Here is a 10,348-nt window from a genome sequence, read left to right as displayed (position 1 = left end):
AGGCCACGTGTTCTTTTTGAAACTTGTAAAGCCAAATGTTTTACAAATGGAGACATATTGGCAAAAGGATTATTTTTAAAACATTTCATTTGAAAATGTCAAATCATTAATCATTTTGAAAAATAAATTTCGGCAAACTTATACTTCTTAAGATATTGTACTTTTTACTTTTACTACATTTAATTGATAACTTCAATTACTTTGCAGGTTAAGATTAATAATAGAAAATATAAATAAATTCTGATGTTTTGTAGAGATTTAGAGTGTGTTTGGGGTCATTGTCCTGTTGAAAAATAAATGATGGTCCAACTAAACACAAACCGAATGGGATGGCAGGATGCTGTGGTAGCCATGCTGGTTCAGTATGCCTTCAATTTTGAATAAATCCCCAACAGTGTCACCAGCAAAGCACCCCCACACCATCACACCTCCTCCTCCATGCTTAAAGTCATAAAAACAACATAGTATAGTAAGTCATAAAAATGCCAAAAAATGATATGGTATGATAAGGCATAAAATTGACAAAAAACATCATACTATAGTATGGTATAAAACGTCAAAAAAAATATCATAGTTTATTAAGGCATAAAAAGTCATCAAAACAACATAGTATGCTAAGGCATAGAACAACAGAGTATAGTAAGTCATAAAAATGCCAAAAAATAACATAGTATAGTAAGTCATAAAAATGACAAAAAATAACATTGTATAGTAAGGCATAAAATTGACAAAAAACGTCATAGTATAGTATGGCATAAAACATCAAAAAAACATCATACTATATTAAGGCATAAAAAGTCATAAAAACAACATAGTATGCTAAGGCATAGAACAACAGAGTATAGTAAGTCATAAAAATGCCAAAAAATGATATAGTATGGTAAGGCATAAAATTGACAAAAAACGTCATAGTATAGTATGGCATAAAATTTCAAAAAAAACATCATAGTTTATTAAGGCATAAAAAGTCATAAAAACAACATAGTATGCTAAGGCATAGAACAACAGAGTATAGTAAGTCATAAAAATGCCAAAAAATGATATAGTATGGTAAGGCATAAAATTGACAAAAAATGTCATAGTATAGTATGGCATAAAACGTCAAAAAAACATCATAGTTTATTAAGGCATAAAAAGTCATAAAAACAACATAGTATGCTAAGGCATAGAACAACAGAGTATAGTAAGTCATAAAAATGCCAAAAAATGATATGGTACACTAACCCATAAAAATGCCAAAAAATGTCATAGTATAGTATGGCATAAAATGTCAAAAAAACATCATAGTTTATTGAGGCATAAAAAGTCATAAAAACAACATAGTATGCTAAGGCATAGAACAACAGAGTATAGTAAGTCATAAAAATGACAAAAAATAACATAGTATGCTAAGGCATAGAACAACAGAGTATACTAAGGCATAAAATTGATAAAAAAATGTCATAGTATAGTATGGCATAAAACGTCAAAAAAACATCATAGTATATTAAGGCATAAAAAGTCATAAAAACAACATAGTATGCTAAAGCATAGAACAACAGAGTATAGTAAGTCATAAAAATGCCAAAAAATGATATAGTATGGTAAGGCATAAAATTGACAAAAAACGTCATAGTATAGTATGGCATAAAACGTCAAAAAAACATCATAGTATATTAAGGCATAAAAAGTTATAAAAACAACATAGTATGCTAAGGCATAGAAAAACAGAGTATAGTAAGTCATAAAAAAGCCAGAAAATAACATAGTATAGTAAGGCATAAAATTGACAAAAAATGTCATAGCATAGTATGGCATAAAACGTTAAAAAAACATCATAGTTTATTAAGGCATAAAAAGTCATAAAAACAACATAGTATGCTAAGGCATAGAACAACAGAGTATAGTAAGTCATAAAAATGCCAAAAAATAACATAGTATAGTATGGCATAAAATGTCAAAAAAACATCATAGTTTATTGAGGCATAAAAAGTCATAAAAACAACATAGCGTGCTAAGACATAGAACAACAGAGTAAAGTAAGTCATAAAAATGCCAAAAAATAACATTGTATAGTAAGGCATAAAATTGACAAAAAACGTCATAGTATAGTATGGCATAAAATGTCAAAAAAACATCATAGTTTATTGAGGCATAAAAAGTCATAAAAACAACATAGCGTGCTAAGACATAGAACAACAGAGTAAAGTAAGTCATAAAAATGACAAAAAATAACATTGTATAGTAAGGCATAAAATTGACAAAAAACGTCATAGTATAGTATGGCATAAAATGTCAAAAAAACATCATACTATATTAAGGCATAAAAAGTCATAAAAACAACATAGTATGCTAAGGCATAGAACAACAGAGTATATTAAGTCATAAAAATGCCAAAAAATGATATAGTATGGTAAGGCATAAAATTGACAAAAAACGTCATAGTATAGTATGGCATAAAATTTCAAAAAAACATCATAGTTTATTAAGGCATAAAAAGTCATAAAAACAACATAGTATGCTAAGGCATAGAACAACAGAGTATAGTAAGTCATAAAAATGCCAAAAAATAACATAGTATGGTAAGGCATAAAATTGACAAAAAATGTCATAGTATAGTATGGCATAAAACGTCAAAAAAACATCATAGTTTATTAAGGCATAAAAAGTCATAAAAACAACATAGTATGCTAAGGCATAGAACAACAGAGTATAGTAAGTAATAAAAATGCCAAAAAATGATATGGTACACTAACCCATAAAAATGCCAAAAATGTCATAGTATAGTATGGCATAAAATGTCAAAAAAACATCATAGTTTATTGAGGCATAAAAAGTCATAAAAACAACATAGTATGCTAAGGCATAGAACAACAGAGTATAGTAAGTCATAAAAATGACAAAAAATAACATAGTATGCTAAGGCATAGAACAACAGAGTATATTAAGTCATAAAAATGCCAAAAAATAACATAGTATAGTATGGCATAAAATGTCAAAAAAACATCATAGTTTATTGAGGCATAAAAAGTCATAAAAACAACATAGCGTGCTAAGACATAGAACAACAGAGTAAAGTAAGTCATAAAAATGCCAAAAAATAACATTGTATAGTAAGGCATAAAATTGACAAAAAACGTCATAGTATAGTATGGCATAAAACATCAAAAAAACATCATACTATATTAAGGCATAAAAAGTCATAAAAACAACATAGTATGCTAAGGCATAGAACAACAGAGTATATTAAGTCATAAAAATGCCAAAAAATGATATAGTATGGTAAGGCATAAAATTGACAAAAAACGTCATAGTATAGTATGGCATAAAATGTCAAAAAAACATCATAGTTTATTAAGGCATAAAAAGTCATAAAAACAACATAGTATGCTAAGGCATAGAACAACAGAGTATAGTAAGTCATAAAAATGACAAAAAATAACATAGTATGCTAAGGCATAAAATTGACAAAAAATGTCATAGTATAGTATGGCATAAAACGTCAAAAAAACATCATAGTTTATTAAGGCATAAAAAGTCATAAAAACAACATAGTATGCTAAGGCATAGAACAACAGAGTATAGTAAGTAATAAAAATGCCAAAAAATGATATGGTACACTAACCCATAAAAATGCCAAAAATGTCATAGTATAGTATGGCATAAAATGTCAAAAAAACATCATAGTTTATTGAGGCATAAAAAGTCATAAAAACAACATAGTATGCTAAGGCATAGAACAACAGAGTATAGTAAGTCATAAAAATGACAAAAAATAACATAGTATGCTAAGGCATAGAACAACAGAGTATACTAAGGCATAAAATTGACAAAAAATGTCATAGTATAGTATGGCATAAAACATCAAAAAAACATCATAGTTTATTAAGGCATAAAAAGTCATCAAAACAACATAGTATGCTAAGGCATAGAACAACAGAGTATAGTAAGTCATAAAAATGCCAAAAAATGATATGGTACACTAACCCATAAAAATGCCAAAAATGTCATAGTATAGTATGGCATAAAACGTCAAAAAAACATCATAGTATATTAAGGCATAAAAAGTCATAAAAACAACATAGTATGCTAAGGCATAGAACAACAGAGTATAGTAAGTCATAAAAATGACAAAAAATGATATAGTATGGTAAGGCATAAAATTGACAAAAAACGTCATAGTATAGTATGGCATAAAACGTCAAAAAAACATCATAGTATATTAAGGCATAAAAAGTCATAAAAACAACATAGTATGCTAAGGCATAGAAAAACAGAGTATAGTAAGTCATAAAAAAGCCAGAAAATAACATAGTATAGTAAGGCATAAAATTGACAAAAAATGTCATAGTATAGTATGGCATAAAACGTCAAAAAAACATCATAGTTTATTAAGGCATAAAAAGCCATAAAAACAACATAGTGTGCTAAGGCATAGAACAACAGAGTATAGTAAGTCATAAAAATGCCAAAAAATAACATAGTATAGTATGGCATAAAATGTCAAAAAAACATCATAGTTTATTGAGGCATAAAAAGTCATAAAAACAACATAGCGTGCTAAGACATAGAACAACAGAGTAAAGTAAGTCATAAAAATGCCAAAAAATAACATTGTATAGTAAGGCATAAAATTGACAAAAAACGTCATAGTATAGTATGGCATAAAACATCAAAAAAACATCATACTATATTAAGGCATAAAAAGTCATAAAAACAACATAGTATGCTAAGGCATAGAACAACAGAGTATATTAAGTCATAAAAATGCCAAAAAATGATATAGTATGGTAAGGCATAAAATTGACAAAAAACGTCATAGTATAGTATGGCATAAAATGTCAAAAAAACATCATAGTTTATTAAGGCATAAAAAGTCATAAAAACAACATAGTATGCTAAGGCATAGAACAACAGAGTATATTAAGTCATAAAAATGCCAAAAAATGATATAGTATGGTAAGGCATAAAATTGACAAAAAATGTCATAGTATAGTATGGCATAAAACGTCAAAAAAACATCATACTATATTAAGGCATAAAAAGTCATAAAAACAACATAGTATGCTAAGGCATAGAACAACAGAGTATAGTAAGTCATAAAAATGCCAAAAAATGATATGGTACACTAACCCATAAAAATGCCAAAAATGTCATAGTATAGTATGGCATAAAACGTCAAAAAAACATCATACTATATTAAGGCATAAAAAGTCATAAAAACAACATAGTATGCTAAGGCATAGAACAACAGAGTAAAGTAAGTCATAAAAATGACAAAAAATAACATTGTATAGTAAGGCATAAAATTGACAAAAAACGTCATAGTATAGTATGGCATAAAATGTCAAAAAAACATCATAGTTTATTAAGGCATAAAAAGTCATAAAAACAACATAGTATGCTAAGGCATAGAACAACAGAGTATAGTAAGTCATAAAAATGCCAAAAAATAACATAGTATGGTAAAGCATAAAATTGACAAAAAATGTCATAGTATAGTATGGCATAAAACGTCAAAAAAACATCATAGTTTATTAAGGCTTAAAAAGTCATAAAAACAACATAGTATGCTAAGGCATAGAACAACAGAGTATAGTAAGTCATAAAAATGACAAAAAATAACATAGTATGCTAAGGCATAGAACAACAGAGTATACTAAGGCATAAAATTGACAAAAAATGTCATAGTATAGTATGGCATAAAACATCAAAAAAACATCATAGTTTATTAAGGCATAAAAAGTCATCAAAACAACATAGTATGCTAAGGCATAGAACAACAGAGTATAGTAAGTCATAAAAATGCCAAAAAATGATATGGTACACTAACCCATAAAAATGCCAAAAAATGATATGGTACACTAACCCATAAAAATGCCAAAAATGTCATAGTATAGTATGGCATAAAACGTCAAAAAAACATCATAGTTTATTAAGGCATAAAAAGCCATAAAAACAACATAGTATGCTAAGGCATAGAACAACAGAGTATAGTAAGTCATAAAAATGCCAAAAAATAACATAGTATAGTATGGCATAAAATGTCAAAAAAAATCATAGTTTATTGAGGCATAAAAAGTCATAAAAACAACATAGCGTGCTAAGACATAGAACAACAGAGTAAAGTAAGTCATAAAAATGACAAAAAATAACATTGTATAGTAAGGCATAAAATTGACAAAAAACGTCATAGTATAGTATGGCATAAAACATCAAAAAAACATCATACTATATTAAGGCATAAAAAGTCATAAAAACAACATAGTATGCTAAGGCATAGAACAACAGAGTATATTAAGTCATAAAAATGCCAAAAAATGATATAGTATGGTAAGGCATAAAATTGACAAAAAACGTCATAGTATAGTATGGCATAAAATTTCAAAAAAAACATCATAGTTTATTAGGCATAAAAAGTCATAAAAACAACATAGTATGCTAAGGCATAGAACAACAGAGTAAAGTAAGTCATAAAAATGCCAAAAAATAACATTGTATAGTAAGGCATAAAATTGACAAAAAACGTCATAGTATAGTATGGCATAAAACATCAAAAAAACATCATACTATATTAAGGCATAAAAAGTCATAAAAACAACATAGTATGCTAAGGCATAGAACAACAGAGTATATTAAGTCATAAAAATGCCAAAAAATGATATAGTATGGTAAGGCATAAAATTGACAAAAAATGTCATAGTATAGTATGGCATAAAATGTCAAAAAAACATCATAGTTTATTAAGGCATAAAAAGTCATAAAAACAACATAGTATGCTAAGGCATAGAACAACAGAGTATAGTAAGTCATAAAAATGCCAAAAAATGATATGGTATGGTAAGGCATAAAATTGACAAAAAACGTCATAGTATAGTATGGCATAAAACGTCAAAAAAACATCATAGTATATTAAGGCATAAAAAGTCATAAAAACAACATAGTATGCTAAGGCATAGAACAACAGAGTATAGTAAGTCATAAAAATGCCAAAAAATGATATGGTACACTAACCCATAAAAATGCCAAAAATGTCATAGTATAGTATGGCATAAAACGTCAAAAAAAATCATAGTTTATTAAGGCATAAAAAGCCATAAAAACAACATAGTATGCTAAGGCATAGAACAACAGAGTATAGTAAGGCATAAAATTGACAAAAAATGTCATAGTATAGTATGGCATAAAACATCAAAAAAACATCATACTATATTAAGGCATAAAAAGTCATAAAAACAACATAGTATGCTAAGGCATAGAACAACAGAGTATAGTAAGTCATAAAAATGCCAAAAAATAACATAGTATGGTAAGGCATAAAATTGACAAAAAATGTCATAGTATAGTATGGCATAAAACGTCAAAAAAACATCATAGTTTATTAAGGCTTAAATAGTCATAAAAACAACATAGTATGCTAAGGCATAGAACAACAGAGTATAGTAAGTCATAAAAAAGCCAGAAAATAACATAGTATAGTAAGGCATAAAATTGACAAAAAATGTCATAGTATAGTATGGCATAAAACGTCAAAAAAACATCATAGTATATTAAGGCATAAAAAGTCATAAAAACAACATAGTATGCTAAGGCATAGAACAACAGAGTATAGTAAGTCATAAAAATGCCAAAAAATGATATAGTATGGTAAGGCATAAAATTGACAAAAAACGTCATAGTATAGTATGGCATAAAACGTCAAAAAAACATCATAGTATATTAAGGCATAAAAAGTCATAAAAACAACATAGTGTGCTAAGGCATAGAACAACAGAGTATAGTAAGTCATAAAAATGCCAAAAAATAACATAGTATAGTATGGCATAAAATGTCAAAAAAACATCATAGTTTATTGAGGCATAAAAAGTCATAAAAACAACATAGCGTGCTAAGACATAGAACAACAGAGTATATCAAGTCATAAAAATGCCAAAAAATGATATGGTATGGTAAGGCATAAAATTGACAAAAAACGTCATAGTATAGTATGGCATAAAACGTCAAAAAAACATCATCCTATATTAAGGCATAAAAAGTCATAAAAACAACATAGTATGCTAAGGCATAGAACAACAGAGTATAGTAAGTCATAAAAATGACAAAAAATGATATAGTATGATAAGGCATAAAATTGACAAAAAATGTCATAGTATAGTATGGCATAAAACGTCAAAAAAACATCATAGTATATTAAGGCATAAAAAGTCATAAAAACAACATAGTATGCTAAGGCATAGAACAACAGAGTATAGTAAGTCATAAAAATGCCAAAAAATGATATAGTATGGTAAGGCATAAAATTGACAAAAAACGTCATAGTATAGTATGGCATAAAACGTCAAAAAAACATCATAGTATATTAAGGCATAAAAAGCCATAAAAACAACATAGTGTGCTAAGGCATAGAACAACAGAGTATAGTAAGTCATAAAAATGCCAAAAAATAACATAGTATAGTATGGCATAAAATGTCAAAAAAACATCATAGTTTATTGAGGCATAAAAAGTCATAAAAACAACATAGCGTGCTAAGACATAGAACAACAGAGTAAAGTAAGTCATAAAAATGCCAAAAAATAACATTGTATAGTAAGGCATAAAATTGACAAAAAACGTCATAGTATAGTATGGCATAAAACATCAAAAAAACATCATACTATATTAAGGCATAAAAAGTCATAAAAACAACATAGTATGCTAAGGCATAGAACAACAGAGTATATTAAGTCATAAAAATGCCAAAAAATGATATGGTATGGTAAGGCATAAAATTGACAAAAAACGTCATAGTATAGTATGGCATAAAACGTCAAAAAAACATCATCCTATATTAAGGCATAAAAAGTCATAAAAACAACATAGTATGCTAAGGCATAGAACAACAGAGTATAGTAAGTCATAAAAATGACAAAAAATGATATAGTATGATAAGGCATAAAATTGACAAAAAATGTCATAGTATAGTATGGCATAAAACGTCAAAAAAACATCATACTATATTAAGGCATAAAAAGTCATAAAAACAACATAGTATGCTAAGGCATAGAACAACAGAGTATAGTAAGTCATAAAAATGCCAAAAAATGATATAGTATACTAACCCATAAAAATGCCAAAAAACGACATAGAATAGTAAGGCATAAAAAGTCATAAAAACGACAGGTTAGTAAGGCATATAAAGTCATAGTATAGTAAGGCATAAAAAGTTTTAAAAACAACATAGTATAGTAAGGCATAAAAAGTCATAAAAACGAAATACCATAGTAAGGAATAAAAAGTCATTAAAACAACATAGTATAGAAAGGCATAAAAAGTCATAAAAAATTCATAGTACAATAAGGCATAAAACGTCAAAAAAAAAGTCATAGTATAGTAAGGCATCAAAAATTATGAAACCAACATAGTATAGACAGGCATGAAAACAGGATAGAATAGTAAGGCATAAAAAGTCATAAAAAAGTCATAGTATAGTAAGGCATAAAAAGTCATTGAAAATGTCACAGTATAGAAAGGTATTAAAAATTCTTAATATAGTAAGTCAAAAACTTCACAGTATAGTAAGGCATAAAAGAGTCATTTTATTCATATATAAACATATAACAGAAATTTAATATATCCACCATTTTATGTTTACTCCTGCTAGCAACCTTTTTGCTAGTCTATTGAAGAAAGAAGCCAGGTTTAGCTTGCTAGTTTACACTAGTTAACATGGCTAAGTAACATCAGTCAGCTTTTTTCCTGGTGACCCTAGGTACCAGTGTAATATTCTCACATGAAATAAGCCTTTAGATATCCCCCGCCCTTTCAATCAGTCGAATAGTAGCATGCCTAAATTGGTTGTCCTGGAGACCTAGCCTCTTGGAGGGCACATTGGAATGATTTAAAATGACATCACTCCAAACTTAGCGCGGACAAGTTCACTCAGATATTGGTAGGGACAATTCTGTCCTCCCAAAATATTGTAGGGACATGTCCCTACCATCCATAAGCAAACCTACACCCTCAGTGCCTGGTTACTTCATGTGCTGCTGTTGGGAATATGTCGAATAGACCAGGTAAGATAAGGTAAGAGAAGATATTCCTTTATTAGTCCCACAGTGGAGACATTTGCAGTATTACAGCACCAAAGTGACAGTACAAAGAAAGAAAAAACTTTGAAATGTCAGTACCAAGCACTAAAAAAAACATAAATAACATAATAATATAATATTTACAATTAGACAATAAATATAACAAAACAGGACAAGACAATAGCACCAGATAAGAGATACTGCACAGCTGGTAAGTTAAATTATTACATATGGTTATTTGTCAGTCTATGTGTGTATGGTCTACTGTGTGCAATGTTTCTTGTACAGTCTGACAGCAG

Source organism: Seriola aureovittata, chromosome 4 (assembly GCF_021018895.1).
Source record: "Seriola aureovittata isolate HTS-2021-v1 ecotype China chromosome 4, ASM2101889v1, whole genome shotgun sequence".
NCBI lineage: Eukaryota > Metazoa > Chordata > Actinopteri > Carangiformes > Carangidae > Seriola > Seriola aureovittata.
This window is presented reverse-complemented; position numbering follows the sequence as displayed.